Here is an 18,774-nt window from a genome sequence, read left to right as displayed (position 1 = left end):
TTCACATTCAGTCCTTCATCCAATACTGTTCCACCATCAAGCAAAAGGGATTGACTCCGGAGCAGACTATGGAGATACTTTTCCCGTTCTCTCTGAGTGGGAAAGCTAAGTTGTGATTAATGGGTTGAACCGGGCGGCTTTGAAAATCACTAATTGGGAGTCCTTGGCCCTTGCTTTCTATGTTAAATATTTTCCACCTGAGAAAACGACTCGTCTGAGGGGTCAGATATTAGGTATCTCTCAACAAGAGGATGAGAGTTTGTTCGAGGTTTGGGAGAGATTCAAGGACTTGAAAAGAGAGTGCCCGCACCATGGTTTGGATGATTGGTTCTTGATTCTGCAGTTTTATAATGGCCTGGGTAATGAGTCTAGATGTCTTTTGGATTCAGCTGCCAGTGGGAGATTCATGCAACTTGAGGTGCCTAGAGCTATGGAGGTGATTGAGGAGATAGCCATTCATAATGCCCAGTATGGGAATCCTAGAGGTCTATCTAACAAGGGTGGTAAGCATGATTTGAATTCTATAGAACAATTAACTGCCCAATTGACTTCTTTACATTATAAGTTTGATAATATGCAAGCAGCAAATGCTCAATCTGCCCAACCTGTTAGTGTAGCTGCAATGAGTGCCTAACCTGCTATTGTTTGTGAAAGTTGTGGAATGTCTGGTCATTATGCACAGGAATGTAGGAGCTCTATTGAACAATATAACGCATTTCAATCCTACAAACAAAATAACCCATTCTCCAACTCTTACAATGAGGGCTACAAAAACAACCCTCTACTGTCCTACAGGAGCAATAATATCCAGAACCCTCACCAAGTCCAACATCCACCACAACAACCATACCAACCCCCACACGGAACAACTACGGAACAACTACAACCAACAGTCTAGTGGACCACCTGGGTTCCCTACATCACCTCCACCACCACAACCTCAAGCCACACATCCTGACCCTATGCTAGTAGAGATGAGAAACATGATGCTACAAATGCAAAAATCTCTAAGTGAAAAGGATGCGAAGATCGATGCTCTTACTGCTCACAACAAGATCATTGATACACAGTTGGCACAGATGGCTACTACTATTGTAGGGAGGCCCCCCGGCCAACTTCCTTTACAGCCCGAAAATAGGGAAACTGCAAATGCAATTACATTGAGGAGTGGTAGGGGTTATGATGGTCCTTCTATGCCAGTTGAGGTTGATTCGGGGGTGTCTGCTAGTGGTCTGGTTAGTGAGGAAGTCCCAGAGATAGTCATGGATGGTAAGGAAGCTGAAAAGGTAGTCAATGAGAATGAGGCTACAACTGAGGTTAAGAAGGGGACAGATATTCAAGTACCACCTATTATACTCCCCTTCCCAAACCGGCAACTCAAGAATAAGCTAGACAAGCAGTTTGGCAGATTCTTGGAAGTGGTTAAAAATTTGCAGGTAACGGTTCCTTTTACTGAATTGATTTCACAGGTTCCTGCATATGCTAAATTCATGAAAGATATTTTGACCAGGAAACGTGCTTTTTGTGAGGTAGAGACTGTAGCTTTTACTGAGGAATGTAGTGCTTATTTGCAAAACAAGTCTCCACCTAAACTTAAAGACCCCGGGAGTTTTTCCATCCCATGTAACATTGGCACTGTGTTTATTGATAAATCTTTATGTGATTTAGGTGCTAGTGTGTCTGTCATGCCTTTGTCTGTCTGTGCTAAACTGAATATGGGTGAGCTTAAGGTTACTAATATCACTCTGCAAATGGCCGACCGTTCTGTGAAATACCCCTTAGGTGTTTTAGAGGACGTCCCTGTTAGAGTAGGTAAATTCTATATACCTGTAGACTTTGTGGTACTAGATATGCAAGAGGATTCTCAAATTCCCATTATCTTAGGTAGACCCTTCCTTCACATGGCAGGGGCGGTCATTGATGTTAAAAGTGGGAAATTGACTTTGTCTGTTGGGGATGATAAGGTGACTTTTAATCTGAATAATGCCTTAAAAAGTCCCATGCTAGAGGAAGAACAATGCTATCGAATTGATGTGGTTGATTTTATTACGCGTGATAACGTCTCCCAAGTTCTTGAAAGAGATCCTTTGGAGGCAGTGCTTTGTTGTGAGTCTTCTGCAGGTGATAGCAGTTCTTGGAGTGCTGAAGTGGATGCTCTAGAGTTGGCTCTTGTTGGTGAAAGGTCCGAACCAGAGAGCACCAAATTGAAGAGGTTAGTTCTTCCGGTATGTCCTGTTAAAGAGGTAAAGAAACCCGAACTTAAGCCTCTTCCTGCTAACCTTAAATATGCATTTTTGGATGATGAACAACTTTGCCCTGTGATCGTCAATACTGCACTTGATGCGGACCAGTTATCCCAACTTCTTATTGTGTTGAAAAAGCACAAAAGGGCCATTGGGTACAGTATTGATGATTTAAAGGGTATTATCCCTGACTTTTGCATGCATAGGATACATCTAGATGAAAATCATAAACCATGCATTCAACCCCAGTGTCGTTTGAACCCTGTCATGCAAGATGTTGTAAAAGCTGAATTATGAAATTGCTTGATGCGGGTATTGTATATGCTGTGTCTGATTCTAAGTGGGTGAGTCCTGTTCAGGTAGTGCCTAAGAAAGGGGGGACAACTGTGGTTAGAAATGAGAAAAATGAGTTGATACCAACTAGGGTAGTCACAGGTTGGCGCATGTGCATTGATTATAGGCGTCTGAATGTTGCTACTAAAAAGGACCATTTTCCCCTTCCCTTTATTGATCAAATGTTAGAAAGGCTAGCCTGTCACAAGTTTTTCTGTTATCTGGATGGTTATTCTGGTTTCTTACAAATTCCCATACATCCAGACGACCAGGAAAAGACCACCTTCACCTGTCCCTATGGTACCTTTGCATATCGTAGGATGCCCTTTGGTCTGTGTAATGCACCTGGTACTTTCCAACGTTGCATGATGAGCATCTTTTCTGAGTTTATTGAGTCTATCATGGAAGTGTTTATGGATCATTTTAGTGTCTATGGTACTTCTTTTGATTCTTGCTTGCTAAATCTGACTAAAGTGCTGAAAAGATGTGAAGAGTGTAATTTAGTCCTAAATTGGGAAAAGTGTCATTTCATGGTTACTGAAGGGGTGGTCTTGGGACATTCAGGTGGATCGAGCTAAGGTCCAAGTGATTGAACAATTGTCCCCTCCGGTTAATGTGAAGGGTGTTAGAAGTTTCCTTGGTCATGCGGGGTTTTATCGCCGCTTTATCAAGGATTTTTCTAAAATTGTTAAACCACTTACACAGCTCCTCCTCAAGGATGCCCCATTTGTGTTTACTGATGCTTGTCTCGAGGCTTTTGACAGGATTAAACAGGCACTGATTTTGGCTCCCATCATTCGTTCTCCCGAATGGGATCTTCCGTTCGAGATAATGTGTGATGCAAGTGATTATGCAGTTGGGGCGGTTTTGGGTCAGAGAAAGGAAAAGGTTTTGCATGCCATCTACTATGCAAGTAAGACCTTAGATGAAGCTCAAGTTAATTATGCTACTACTGAAAAGGAGCTTCTAGCCATAGTCTATGCCAGACAAGTTTCGCACATACCTGATTGGGTCCAAGGTGATAGTCTATACTGACCATGCGGCTCTTAAGTATCTGCTCTCAAAGAAAGAAGCCAAGCCTAGGCTTATTCGATGGATACTACTGCTACAGGAGTTTGATCTGGAGATTCGCGATAAGAAAGGGGTTGAGAATGTGGTTGCAGATCACCTGTCTAGATTGGGGTATGATGATGGTAAAGTGTCTACACCGATCGATGATTCATTTCCGGATGATCACTTACTCGCACTTGCCAGTCAGTCACCATGGTTCGCAGATTTTGCTAACTACATTGTAGGGGGTATTCTTCCGGCCGATCTTACATATCAACAGAAGAAGAAATTCCTACATGATGTTCGGTTTTATTTTTGGGATGACCCTTATTTGTTTCGTGAGACTGCGGAAGGGTTGTACAAGCGCTGTATTTCGAAATGGGAAGTCCAAGGTATTATCAGTAGGTGTCATTCTTCACCTTATGGTGGTCACCATGGACAGGCAAAGACTAACGTTAAGTTGTCACAATGTGGTTTTTACTGGCCTACTATGTTCAAGGATGCACAGGCTTTTATTATGGCTTGTGATGCATGCCAGAGGGCCGGCACTATTTCGAGGAAGTATGAGATGCCACAGAACGGGATCCTTGAGGTTGAGGTTTTTTATGTGTGGGGAATTGACTACATGGGATCATTCCCATCGTCCAAGGGTAACCTGTATATCCTTGTTGCTGTAGATTATGTGTCCAAGTGGGTGGAAGCCGTTGCCTCACCTACTAATGATGCTAAGACGGTCATTTCTCTGTTCAAGAAGGTCATTTTTCCTAGATTTGGGGTTCCGCGAGCTTTGATTAGTGATGGAGGGTCACACTTCCATGAGAAGCATCTGGATGCGCTCCTGCGCAAGTATGGGGTTTATCACCGCACTGGGCTAGCCTATCACCCTCAGACGAGTGGGCAAGTTGAGGTCTCTAACCGGGAGATAAAATCTATCCTTGAGAAAGTGGTGGCGAAGTCTAGGAAGGATTGGAGCGATAAGCTAGATGATACTCTGTGGGCATATAGAACCGCCTTTAAGACACCTATTGGTACCTCCCCGTATCGGTTGGTGTATGGCAAGGCGTGTCATTTACCAGTAGAAATGGAATACAAGGCTTATTGGGCAATCAAGCAGCTCAACATGGATGCAAAGTTAGCCGGTGATAGTGCCCGGATTTATAAGGAAAAGACTAAGCGGTGGCACGACAGTCATATCCTGCATAGAGAGTTTGCGGTGGGCGACAAGGTTCTGCTGTTCAACTCTAGGCTTAAGTTGTTTCCTGGAAAACTTAAGTCTAGGTGGTCTGGGCCGTTCACGGTGACTATGGTAACCAAGTTTGGGTCAGTTGAGGTAGAGAACGCCAGTGGTGAGTGCTTTAAAGTGAATGGGCAACGTCTGAAGTTGTACCACGAAGGGGCTACTGTAGGAGTGATTGAGGTTCAACACCTCAATCCTTCCGCCCTATGAGTTGCATATTCGAGGTAATGAGGTCGAGCGGGACCTAGAAATAAACCAGCGCTTTGCGGGAGGCAACCCGTATTCTATTGCTTTAGTAGTGTAATATTTCAATTTTCATTTTCTTGTGTGTGTTTTGTTAGTGTTTTTCCTTACCTAAGTGTGTTACGGTATAGTTTTTGGTGTTAGAGAGGTGAGAAGAGGAAATTACGCTGTTTGGGTGTTTAATAGTGTGCAGGCCTAAAGCTCCAAGCTCGAAAACGTGAAGTTATAGCTGAAACGGGAGCATACTGCAAGCCGCCCGATTCGGATCGGGCGAGGTGCGCCCGATCGGGCGCGTGTCGACGTCAATAAAGGAATTCGTTTTTGCCCGACCGGGCGAAGGATGCCCGATCGGGCCGTCTGTCGAGTGGAATGCCCGAATCGGGCGAAGGTCCGCCAGATCGGGCGGGTTTGGCGAGTAAAATGCCCGATCGGGCGGTTGATGATGACGTCATGGAAAAGTCAAGAGACGAAAATATGGTCAAGGAAGAGGTTTTTTGAAGGGGTTCGCGAATCGCCCGATTCGTATTGGGCGCGCACAGATGAAACTGGAAAGCTAAAATTTTGCCCGATCGGGCTGCGGGTTTAAACACGGATTCCCCTTCTATTCATCACTTCCATCCTCTTCTTCAACCTATTTTCTCTCTCTTCCTCCATTAAACCCCAACCCTCACAAACTTCAATCCTTCATATCTCACTCAACCTTCCACCAAATTCAACACTCTTTACATCAAAATCACCCTCTCATCACCCTCTACAACCTATACCCAACCAATTTCAATTTCCTCCACTCTCCACCAAACCCCCAAATTCAACCAAAAACTCAAAAAAAAACCACCAAAAATTCAGATTTTTCCACAATGACTAGCCGACCAAGGAGGAGTTGCACCACGCAACCAAGGAACCAACACGAGGCTTCAACTAGCCGAACTCGGGAGCCGACACCACCACCTCCGCCGCCCCAATCCGAAGCCGATGAGGACTTCCCGGATGTCATTTTTGCTACGGAGTGGCAACGGCACCGATTCATCCACCTTAAAAAGAGGGAGGTAACCCCTACTCGTTTTATATGTCAAAAATCACTTCATGATATGGGTATTGAGCATGATGTTAAACGAGTATTTCATGGTGTCGGTATGAAAGATATGTATAGTACGTTGCGTCTCACCTTTAGGCGTTTAACTTTGGAATTTCCGAGTTTGTTGGTTTTGCGTAGAGATGGTTATAGAACTGTGTTGTCGGTTCATTTTCGCTTGATGAACCGTAATGTTAGCCTGAGTATAGCTGATTTTGGTGGGATTTTTGGTTTGTCCACCACCCATAGTAGGAAACCTGGTAATGCCCATAATAATTGTACCATGTGGTTAGCTGACTGGTAATGATAATCCCGGTAGTATGCAACACTTGCATGCTTCCAAGATTCAACACCCTGTCCCTATTGTTTTCTACAGGTTCCTGGGGTTCACAATTTTTGGTAGAGAGGAGACCCAAAATGTTAGGAGTACTGAGCTGGAGATTTTGGGTGGCTATGTTTTAGAGGGGGAAGAGAGGTATAGAATGAACCTAGCACATCATATGGCCTCCAAACTTTATTTTATAACCACTAGCACGCACACCACTCGTATTACCGTTGGTGGGTTGATCACCCACATTGCCATGGCCACAGTTAACTTTGTTGAGGCTAACCAAACCCTGGTTTTGGGTAGCAACTTACTTGATTTGGCCTATTTTGCTAGACTTCGCCGCCTACAGGGTGAGCATGGGTTGTTTAGGCCGGGTGCCATGTTTTGGATGTTCGAGGGGAACAGGCTTTTCACCTTGCCTGACCCTCAGGGCCGCACCCGTTTCAGACCCGGTCAGGCTCACTATTTATATGTTGGATTTGAGGGTGAGCCGCAGCCTGACCCACAGCCACAGCCCCACCAGTTCGAGCCCGAGCCTCGCACCTACTTTAGGATGGGGCGTCGAGGGGATGAGGGGAGGCCACAGGGTAGGCCTACACCAGAGGAGGAGCAGGGGTCCGTTCATGAGAGGTTAGGGAGGCTTGAGATTGGTTTTCATGAGTTCGCGAGTGATCACCAGAGGGCCATGTTCCCTATCTATGATCAGTATGCCAGGCAGGGCTACATTGCTCCGAATGCTCAGCACCCTTCATGGTTTACCTATCCCGCGGAGGGATATGGAGCTCCTGGTTCCATGGGCACCTTCACACCCACCCACTACGGTGGGTATGGAGCGGGCACTAGCGGTTATGGTGGTCGAGGTGGTGACGATGGTGATGATGGTCAAGGCCATCAATGATGCTGAGGAGGGTCGAGATGGTTCGATACCCCTTGAGCCAATGAGGACATTGTCTGATTTAGCTTGGGGGGGTGTTTCACTCACTTGTACATTTTAGGTAAGTTTTCTTTTTATTTTTGGTTTTACTTATTTTTGTGTGTTTATTGCTTTCTAGAGTAGTTTATTGCTTTGAAAAAAAAATACAAAAATACGTTCCGATGAATACAATATCATGCTTCCCTGTGCCCCTTGATCGAAAATTGTTTTGATTCTTGGTAGTTGATGATGAGCAATGTAGATGTGTTAGCCATGATTTGATATTCGATTGCTTTGATGCCTTAACATGAGTCAACTCCGACTAACTATTTGTGGACTTGGTGCTTGGCTAGTTGACTTGGTTAGGATTGTGTGATAGCTTCCTAGTGTGTCATTGATTTTGAGTATTGATTTGCAACTATTAGTAGTGTTTTATGACTCATATACATGCACAATGTGGAGGACGAAGGCATTTTTCTGTTTAGGTAGCCTTCAGATGAATCTAGATACATTTGTTCCCTCCTTTTCTACCCATGTTGTTGCTTGTGCCCTTTATTCGGTGACTAGCCACATTACAAGCCTGTAAAAACCCCATTGGTTACTAGTCCCAAGCCTAGCTTGGGGGAACTAATAGTAGTGAGGTGAGGGAGTTGTAGTGTGCTACATTTTGAGCACAAAGTGAGTATTGAAAAAGGAGTTTGTCTTATCATGTTTGTTGTTGAAAAGGAGTTGAAAATGAAAAGAGATGAAAGAACAAAACAAATGTGAAGGTTTCTAAAAAGAAAAAAAAAGAGATTGAAAAAAGAAGAGAAAGAGAAAAATCTATTACTCTCAGAAAAAAAAATTCAAAGTATTGTTTCAATCAAGTTTTGCAAATTCATATCCTTGTGATGATTGGTTATAATTGTGAAAAAAGGCAAGAAAGTACGGTGTTGGTTGTTTGTTGTTTTGTCATGCGTTGAGTGGGAGAGTTATGGTCATTATATTGGTTGATCATGGTTGTATTTAGGATTTATGCTCCCCAAAGCCAAGGCTTTAAAACTCACATTATACCCAAATTTACCGCACCCTTACCTAAGCCTAACATTACAAGCTTTGAAGACCTTCCGACCTTTGTGAATAGAGTCGTACTTATGTGAAATTAGTTGTTTATCAATGCAAGTTATGACATGACGCATTTCGAGTCGACTACTAGGTTGAGTGTATGTTTTTCTAGCCATTTTTAGTACTAATATGTGTTATTGAATGTGCCTTGAGTTTCAGGTTTGATTTTGAGAAAATGGTCTTTTTAGACCCGTTTCATGTTGATTTAGGCCACTACACGAGCCCGAGGAAGTTCGGGAGCTTTATCATCGACTTTCGGGAGCCTTAGATGCTTATGGTTGAGCCCCGGGAGTTAGACTCGGTGATATGGGAGAAGGATTTTGAGGATTGCAAATCGCCCTGTGAGCTGAGGGTGAAACGCGACCATCGGGCGAAAGGAAGAAAGAAAACAAGTCATCCATACGCGCCCGAACGGGCGTACTTCGCCCGGTCCGGATCGGGCGGCCATCTGGAGTTGTTCTGAGCCTATTGCAAACCGCCCGATCGGGCGGAATTTCGCCCGATTGGGCCGACTGTCGAGCACTTCGCCCGATCGGGCGAAGCGTCGCCCGACGGGCGACGCCAACCTCCAGCAGTTTTCGCGCATTTACTTTTCCGTTTTTTAGGCTTTATTTTGGCAAACTATATAAACAAGCCTTAGTTAATTTTAGAGGCATCTTTTATTTCTAGTATTGAACCTTAGTTTTATTTCCCTTAGCCTAGTTTTCTCTCTAATTTATGCAAAAACACATAGTTTAATTCTCAATAAAAATTCAAGCTTTCAATTTCCTTTGTTCTTCAAATAGGTATTGTTTCTTATTTTAATTAATTGTATTGCTTTAATAATGCTTTCAATTATGATTATCACTTTGTTTATTGCCAACATGCTTGAGTAGTCTAATTTCTAGGGTTGGGGATCCATGAATAATATGAAGGGATGATTGAATAATTATGATTGTTGGCATTGTAATTGATTCTTATTGATTGGTTTATTTCACTATGCAATTAGATTTGCGCAGGTTTAATTGTAATAGTCATGCAATATCAAGTTAAGATTCGAGAGATGCAATTTGATGTTTAGGCTTGTGTCAATAGGTGGAATTAAGATTAATAAGTAGCGAGAGCCCATTAATTCGAAGTCTATTATTAGTATTGATTCGAGAGAGCATGCTAGTCTAATTAGTTACTTTGTTGATTATCGTGATTGTTTATCGTCCTGGATTGTTATTTGTTGGTGAACCTATTCCCTGGATTCGTTAATATATTGATTCTTAATTGTTTGATTATCGCCGTAGTCTTAGCAAACCATCAACCAAACTCTTGTTCCCAATAGTCTAGATTAACTGATAATAGTAGAAAGAACGCCTGTTTCATTGTGGATTCGATCCTGACTTCCCTTGCTACCTAGCTAGTGGACTTTGGTTATTTTTGATTAGGTAATACGACTTAAGCCGGTCAGGGAGGTATGTGTAGCGAAGCTCTTCTACTTGCTCAGACAGCTTTTCAAGATAGGCTTGGTATGGGGCCAAGCTTTCGGTCCTTACTTTCCACTTGCCAAAAATTTGATTGATGATTAGGGAGGAGTCCCCGTACACTCGAAGTTTCTAGACACCCAATTCTAAGGCGGATTCCAAGCCCATAATGCATGCTTCATATTTTGCCGCATTGTTTGTGACGTTGAATTGTAATTTTGATGACATAGGAGTGTGAGTGCCGTCCGGGGCTACTAGAATCACTCCAACACCATATCCGTTCTGATTTGAAACACTGTCAAAGTGCAGCGACCAACTGTCGTCGCTTGTCATTAGAATTTGCTCAACGGGTAAGTCATAATCCTCCTCTTCTGCCTCGATGGGACAGTCGGCTAGGAAGTCTGAGATTGCTGAACCTTTGATGGGTTTTTGAGGGGTGTATTTGAGATTGAATTCCGCTAGCATGACCAACCATCTAGAGAACCGTCCGTTGAGAGCTGGTTTTTCAAATAGGTACTTGAGAGGTTCCGCTTTTCTAATTACATACACTGTATGGGAGAGCATGTAGTGCCGTAATTTCTTTGTGGCCCAAACCAAGGCGATGCTGAGCTGTAGGGGAATACAGTTAAACATAATAACATGTGCGGAACAATCCCCAAAGCCAGGAAACATGTATAAAGCACAGATTAAGCATACTTACATTCGAAGCGTGTTTTCCACAATAATCCGTCAACGAACACGAACAAAGAACTCCAATTGTCGTTCCTCTACTTGGTTCACCGACACGATCAGATCCGTCTTGATAATCCTAGCGTAGACAATTAATCAAGATACTTTGCCTTTTGGGAAGAACTCACTTTGGAGGCACAGAGAGAATTAGGGTTCTCTGTGTCTCTAGGGTTTTGAGTAATCTGAATTGTGATTGCAGTAAGTTGGAAATTAGGTCATAAGGTTATTTACATAACCTTACTAACCGACCAAGCCCGGAGGCAAGGCCGGCCAACAAGCCACGCGTGAGACAAGCATAGCGCGCTGGGCCATGGGCCTCGCTGCTGTGGCTGTGTTGCTGCACAGGCCCGCGCGCACACGCACAGCTCCGCTCGGCCATGGGCCAGCGCTGCCGTGTTACCTTGGCCTTTGCTTGCTCGCCTAGCGCGCGCCCATGGGCCTCGAGTACTTCGTGCACTCGGCTCGTGGGCCGCTCTTCGTATTCGCGTTTAATATATTACCGATATATTATTCATCATTTCGTATACGACGAATCACCGTCGTACGATACGATTTATTCGTTTCGCCTAGCTTACGAATATTCGCGATACGATATACGATTCCGATGCAAGGTCGTATCGTATAATATGTTTCCAACTTAAATCCCGAAAAGCTATTAAATGAATTTCCGATTCATTTAATCCGGTGATCTGTTACGTGTCATTGGTGTGACCTTGTAGGTTTAGTCAAGAGTAAGTTGTGAGTTCAATATCCATTAGAACTCACTGATCGGAAACATTGCTCCAGCTAGCTGTTCCGATCACTTGATCGCACTGAATTAATTGTTCGCAATTAATCTGAACCTTGGTATTAGACTTAATGCACCTTGGGTGAAGGACATATTTCCTTCAATCTCCCACTTGTCATTCAGACAAGTGTGCATCCACATTCCTTTGTCGCTTAGTGTTACTTACTGAACATAAGGTAAGATCCAAGCCATCCTTATTAGGTCCAGAAGTGTTTCTCGGATTACAGAGTTCAACTGTCAAACTTTTGCAGAAGGTTAAGCCTAACCATTCTGAGCACGGCCATGCATTTTACAGTATCTAACTCTCCGAGAGGCCTTGTTACACAACAACACCATATCCTATCAAAGATAGGAGGACAATCCATTCTTGCAATCTATGAACACTCACTTTGATTCATAGTACGCCCAATAACTGCTTTTGTAGCCTCCTTTTACGGTGCGACGTTTAGCTAGTATCAAAGCGAACTAATTCTCAAACGAGCAGACATAATCGCTCATGTTCTGAGGAACGGTTTCTAATCACCATTAATGAGAACTACCTATGACATGACTTTAATCTCTTAAAGCGTTCTCATGGTCAATCCGATACAAGATCCAATAAGTATCTATGCAAAAGATTCTGACATCCAGTCACTCTAGTTCAAGAAACAGAACTAAGTAATCTACTTGCAATCTAATCTTCATTAGTCATTGGTCGTCCACCTTTCAATGACCTGGATTAGGGATCCTTTGTGACTTCAATATTCAAGTTTACTTATGGGTGTTTCTTTGCCAAAGAATCCATCTTGACATCCCATTTGAATGATTTGAATCACATGGACTTATCATTTAATTCTAAACCACAATTAAATGAATATGAAATAATAAATTTCATAAATATGAAATGGTTAAACCAATTGTTTTAAACATAGATCTAACAGATGTTCTAAAACAATACTTAGAAAATCAAAGCCATTCTCCAACATGCTTGATTCCCATGGTTGCTACATGTGCGTTGTGTTTCACTTGTGGCAACGGTTTAGTTAATGGATCCGCGACGTTGTCGTCAGTTCCAACCTTGCAAATCTCGATTTCTTTTCTTTCATCGATCTCTCGAAGTATATGAAATCGCCGCAGTACGTGCTTGGACTTCTGGTGGCTCCTAGGCTCCTTTGCCTGGGCAATGGCTCCGCTATTGTCACAATACAAAGCCACTGGTCCTTTAATGGAGGGGACAACACCAAGTTCTTTGATGAACTTCCGAATCCAAACAGCTTCCTTTGCTGCTTCTGAGGCAGCAATGTACTCGGCTTCAGTTGTAGAATCTGCAATAGTGCTTTGGTTAGCACTTTTCCAGCTTACTGCTCCGCAGTTGAGGCAGAACACAAACCCAGACTGTGATCTGAAATCATCTCTGTCGGTTTGAAAGCTTGCGTCCGTATAGCCCTTAACAATCAACTCATCTGTACCACCATAAACTGATCCTTAGTCCTTTTAAGGTACTTTAGGATGTTCTTGGCAGCAGTCCAATGCGCCTCACCTGGTTCTGACTGGTACCTGCTCGTTGCACTGAGTGCGAACGAAACATCCGGCCTTGTACAAATCATAGCATACATGATGGATCCAATAGCCGAAGCGTATGGAATTCCACTCATCTTTCTACGCTCATCAGATGTTTTGGGACACTGATTCTTGCTTAGATATATGCCATGTGACATGGGTAGATGGCCTCTCTTGGCTTCCATCATATTGAACCTAGCTAGCACTTTGTCAATGTAAGTGCTTTGGCTTAGTCCAATAATCCTTTTAGATCTATCCCTATAGATCTTGATACCCAATATGTACTGTGCCTCTCCTAAGTCCTTCATTGAGAAACACTTCCCGAGCCAAGTCTTTACTGACTCCAACATAGGAATGTCGTTTCCAATAAGCAGTATGTCGTCAACATACAAGACTAGGAATGCAATTTTACTCCCACTGCCTTCTTGTATACACAAGATTCGTCCTGATTCTTGATGAAGCCAAACTTATTGACTGCTTCATCAAATCGTTTATTCCAACTCCTTGATGCCTGCTTTAGTCCGTAGATGGACTTCTTAAGCTTGCATACCTTTCCTTGGTTCTTTTGATCGACAAAACCCTCCGGCTGTGTCATGAACACAGTCTCTTCAAGAACACCGTTCAAGAAGGCAGTTTTGACATCCATTTGCCATATTTCATAGTCATGAAAAGCGGCAATCGCAAGGATTATCCGAATAGACTTAAGCATCGCGACTGGAGAAAAGGTTTCATCGTAGTGAACGCCGTGAACTTGCCTGTATCCTTTTGCTACCAATCTAGCCTTGTATATGTATACAATTCCATCTTTGTCTTTCTTCAATTTGAAGACCCATTTGCATCCGATAGGTGTGAACCCATCCGGCAAATCAACCAAATCCCAGACTTGATTTTCAGACATGGAGTCTATTTCAGATTGCATGGCCTCTAACCATTTTGTGGAGCTTGGGCTCGTCATAGCTTGCTTGTAAGTCAAAGGTTCATCACTATCCAATTTGAGAACGTCTAAGTTTTCAGTCAAGAGGACGCCTGTCCATCTGTCCGGCTGAAAAATAGTTCTATTTGACCTACGAGGGGCAACAACGTTTTGAGGAACTACTCCCACTGGCTCTTCTAAAGACCTTGGAGGTTCATCAACTTGAACTGCTTCTAAAGAGTTCTGAGTTCGTTGTTCGTCTCGAATCTCTTCGAGGTCTATTATTCTCCCACTTGTCAATTTGGAAATATGATTTCTTTCCAAAAAGACACCGTCACGAGAAACGAATACCTTGTTGTCTGACTTGTTGTAGAAGTAATACCCCATAGTTTCCTTTGGATACCCAACGAAGAAACATTTGTCAGATTTAGGTTGTAGCTAGCTTGTCCGAAATTAATCGCTTGACATATGCTTCGCAACCCCAAATCTTCAGAAAAGACAACTTTGGAAGTTTCCCAGTCCATAATTCGTATGGAGCCTTTTCAACAGCTTTTGACGGAGCACGATTCAGTGTGAGTGCTGCAGTTTGCAACGCATGTCCCCAGAACTGTAAAGGAAGTTTGGCCTGACCCATCATTGACCTGACCATATCGAGTAAGGTCCTGTTTCTCCGTTCCGACACTCCATTCCATTGAGGTGTCCCCGGAGCAGTCAATTCAGAAAGAATGCCGCATTCTTTTAGATGGTCATCAAACTCGTGGCTAAGATATTCACCTCCTCGATCCGATCTTAGAGCTTTGATTTTCTTGCCATGTTGATTCTCTACTTCATTTTGAAATTCTCGGAATTTCTCAAACGATTCAGACTTGTGCTTCATTAAGTAAATATAGCCATATCTACTGAAGTCGTCCGTAAACGTTATGAAATAGCTGAACTCACCTCTAGCTTTTGTACTCATAGGCCCACATACGTCCGTATGTATTAGCCCTAGTAGTTCGCTTGCTCTTTCTCCCACCTTTGAGAAAGGTTGCTTTGTCATTTTGCCAAGTAAACAAGACTCGCATTGATCAATCTTCTCTAAGTCGAATGATTCTAGAATTCCTTTCCGTTGAAGTAATTCCATGCGCTTTATGTTTATATGGCCTAATCGACAATGCCACAGAAATGTGAGATTCGAATCACCAGTCTTAGCCTTTTTGGTATTTATGTTATAAATGTGTTTGGTCGTATCTAGCACGTAAAGACCGTTTTCTTGTTGTGCTGAACCATAAAACATTCCATTCAAAGCAAAAGAACAACTATTGTCTTTAAATTGAAAACTAAAACCTTTAGAATCCAAACTTGAAACGGAAATGATGTTTCTGGTGATACTAGGAACATAGTAACAGTTTTCTAGTTCCAAAACAAACCCACTAGGAAAAGAAATAAAATAAGATCCTACGGCTAATGCAGCAATCCGTGCTCCATTTCCCACGCGTAGATCCATCTCGCCTTTATCAAGCTTTCTACTTCTCCTTAGTCCCTGTGGATTGGAACATAAGTGTGAGCCACAACCAGTATCTAATACCCAAGAAGTAGAATTAGCTAGATTACAATGTATAACATACATACCTGAAGGAGAAGCAACGTTTCCGTCCTTCTTCTCTTCCTTTAGTTTGGGGCAATCTCGCTTGTAATGACCAATTTCATTACAATTGAACCATTGCGATGTGCAAGGAGAAACATTCCACTTCATCTTGCTCTTAGAAGGCGCCAGATGCCCTCCGGGAGTGGACGAAGATGCAGCCTTGCTTTTCTTCCCCTTGCCTATTTTCTTGAATTTATTGCACCTTACATTCAAAGGGTCTTGATTGAACTTAAGGATTTTCTCGCATTTCATGAGTAATTCCACAAGTTCAGAGAATGTGCTCTCTTTCTGATGAAAGAGATAGTGCATCTTAAAACCCTCATAATCCTTATGAAGAGAATTCAGCACTAGTACAGTAGCTACCGACTCTTTGATGGAACCACCAAGTCTCTCAATTGTGAAAAATAATCCAGACATCATATCCACATGAGACCGAATTGATGTGTTTTTGTCCATCTTGACAGAGTAGATGCGCCTTTGTGCCTCCAGAAGTTCGATTTCTAGGCACGACTTGCGTGGGGTTACGAGCTTGAGATTGCTCATCGAATTAGCCAATTCGTCAACCCCATTGCCACCAGTTTGGCACAAGGATCGAAAACCCGCACACTTATCCCCGAGGCTACTTAGGAGAGCTTGAGGTTCAAAAGTAATGAACGTCTCCAACTCTCAGGGATAGACTTAAGGATGAACTCCGTGACAAGGTACTTGTGAAGTGCCCAACTTCTGTACCTTTCAGGAGTCATGCCTCGCGCATCATAGCTAGGGAAAGGTTGTTCAATGACATAATGTATGCCATTAACTTTTAAAACTTCGACAAGTTTCCCTTTCCATTCAAGAAAATTAGTCAAGTCTAACTCGACATCCAGAATTTCAGATGATATGATTGTTGTTATGTTTGCGACCATTTTGATTACTACAATCGAAAAGAATTTGCAATAATAACCATTCATACAATTCAATAACTTTGAAATAAAAGCAAAACATGCAATCATTAAAGCTATTAAAACATTTCATTCATGCAAAAGGCAAAAACATGGTCCGAAATGAATGAAACGATTCCAAGACCCCAAAAGTCCTAAATCCTTAAGCAGCTTTAGCATGTCTTAAGTAGTTTAAGATTTTAGGTAAGCAAAACCTATTGCTAGTAATCTCCAAATTACTCTTGGTTATAAATTAATGCCATAATTTATCCCATTGCCACAACTTAATGTCATTGTTGTTTGAGTTGTAACCACAATCAACGTGCTCCTTTAGGACGCCTTACCACCTAAGTCAACTAAAATAGCACCTCGCTTTAGCGTAAACCTACTATCTTAGATCCCTAGATTTTTGTAAGTGTTGATTTGGAAGGCAATTTTTGAAACTCAATATTACTTGGACCTAGTTGTTTCTATGTTGGTTCGATTATTTAGTGAACTTAAAACTAATCGATTCATAGGAAACAACCTGCTCATGCAAAGCATACATACATTCATACATTCACGCATAATATATATATTAAATTGCATAAATAATTGGTGATCTAGTATGGCCCAAAACTTCTTGTCTTGAAGCATCCAATCTTCATCACCTCCTTGTTAGCTTGGCATCGTCTTGAATCTTCGTTCAAATGCTAACTTAAAGTTCTAAACTAGAAATACTTGAAAATAATAAATTACATCAAAATTTCCATGGTACGCAGACCATATTTAAAACTTTACATTCAAAGATAGAACGGTGCGCATACCGTATTTAACTATCCTAAATTTGGCCATACTAGTCACTTGGAGTACCTGCATTGCATAAAATATATATTCTACGCATTCAACCATTCGTATGCTAAAACGAATGGCCCATGTTAATATGCAAGTATTTACGTGAATTAATTAAAATTCACGTTCACATAAACGCGTCCTAAAAGATTAATCAATTTCCAAATTATTAATCCTTAGACTTTATTCTAATTAAAATTGAATTTAATTAAAATAATGCGACCTACGAAACAATTAAAATAATTATTTCATTTTAATTTCATTTAGTGGCTCCCACTCAAACCAATAATTATTCCGGATAATTAATTATGAAATATTAAATTAAAACTCGCGGCCCGGCCCAAGGAAATAAAATATTAAATTAAATATCCCGTTAGCCCAAATTAATGCAAATATACGAAGCCCAACTAATTAAACGATTCAAAAAAACATTCAATTAAACGGCCTAGGCTTGCGCCCAGCCCGTCGTGCGAGAGGCCCAAGAGCACACGAGCACTGCCCGCGCGCCCCCGCCCATCGTGCGAGAGGCCCAGGAGCACACAAGCACTGCCCGCGCGCCCCGCCCTATCCCTCGCGCGCACGCATCGCGTACCCGCAGCCTAGCTGCCCCTGCGCTGCGTGTGTGTTGTGCGTCGAGTGTGCTGGACGTCGCAAGCCTTGTGCTTGCTTCGTCGCAGCCCCGCAAGCAACATGCCTGCCCCTTCCTTGCCTAGCGCGCACGAGGCACGCAGCCTTGTGCTGCTGCCCGTGTCGCATGGCGCGGCGAGCACAATGGCTTCGTATGGCTCGACGAGCCATACTTCCATCATGCCCATGTTCTTGTTTTTGGTTCGTAAAACGGACCAACTTAATTAAAATTAAATTTAATTCACGAACTTGCATTAATTTTATTTTTCAAAAAAGGTTACGATTTAATTTTTGAAAAACAACGATTTTTAACGATTTAATAAACTTTAACGACAATCCAATTTCGTAAAAATAATAAATCAAGGGCTAACAATATTCAAACTTTTAAGAACGATCGAATCAACTTTAAAGTTTGAACTTTTAATTAATAAAATCCGAAACTTTATATCGTTCATAAACAATTAAGTTTCAGATTATTAATAATTTGGTTTAAGTGCGATTAAAATTAACGAAACCATTCAAAATTTTAATCCAATAATTTTTAAAATTAGCCACTGACCCATGAAATTATATCCCCTTCCCCAATTAACCGAATTATTAATCCAAAATTAATTAAAATTCAATTAGGGTTGTAAATTTTACGAATTGGGGAAAGGCAAAATTAGGGTTTAGGTCGACCTTTTAATTGAATTACTGTCCGACACATTTAATTTTTAATAAAAAATTAACAAAAACGCCCAAAAACGCCCAAAAACTGATGCTTCGAGGCCTGTTTTCGCAATTCTATTCTCATGAGTTGATCTTAGAAAATCGTTTTCCATCAGATT

The 18,774-nt window shown here is 42.1% G+C and overlaps 1 non-coding gene across 1 annotated transcript; it reads right to left on the bottom strand.

The window, feature by feature from the left end:
- Window positions 1-211: 211 nt before the first annotated feature.
- Window positions 212-318, bottom strand: LOC130464536 (small nucleolar RNA R71). The gene has a single exon (XR_008924937.1). It is a non-coding gene; the product is annotated as a small nucleolar RNA R71 (small nucleolar RNA).
- Window positions 319-18,774: the final 18,456 nt, after the last annotated feature.

The sequence above is a fragment of the Spinacia oleracea genome, chromosome 6 (assembly GCF_020520425.1).
Source record: "Spinacia oleracea cultivar Varoflay chromosome 6, BTI_SOV_V1, whole genome shotgun sequence".
Taxonomy (NCBI): Eukaryota; Viridiplantae; Streptophyta; class Magnoliopsida; order Caryophyllales; family Amaranthaceae; genus Spinacia; species Spinacia oleracea.
The sequence above is the reverse complement of the archived record's forward strand: the minus strand, read 5'-3'. Positions and strand labels throughout refer to the sequence as shown.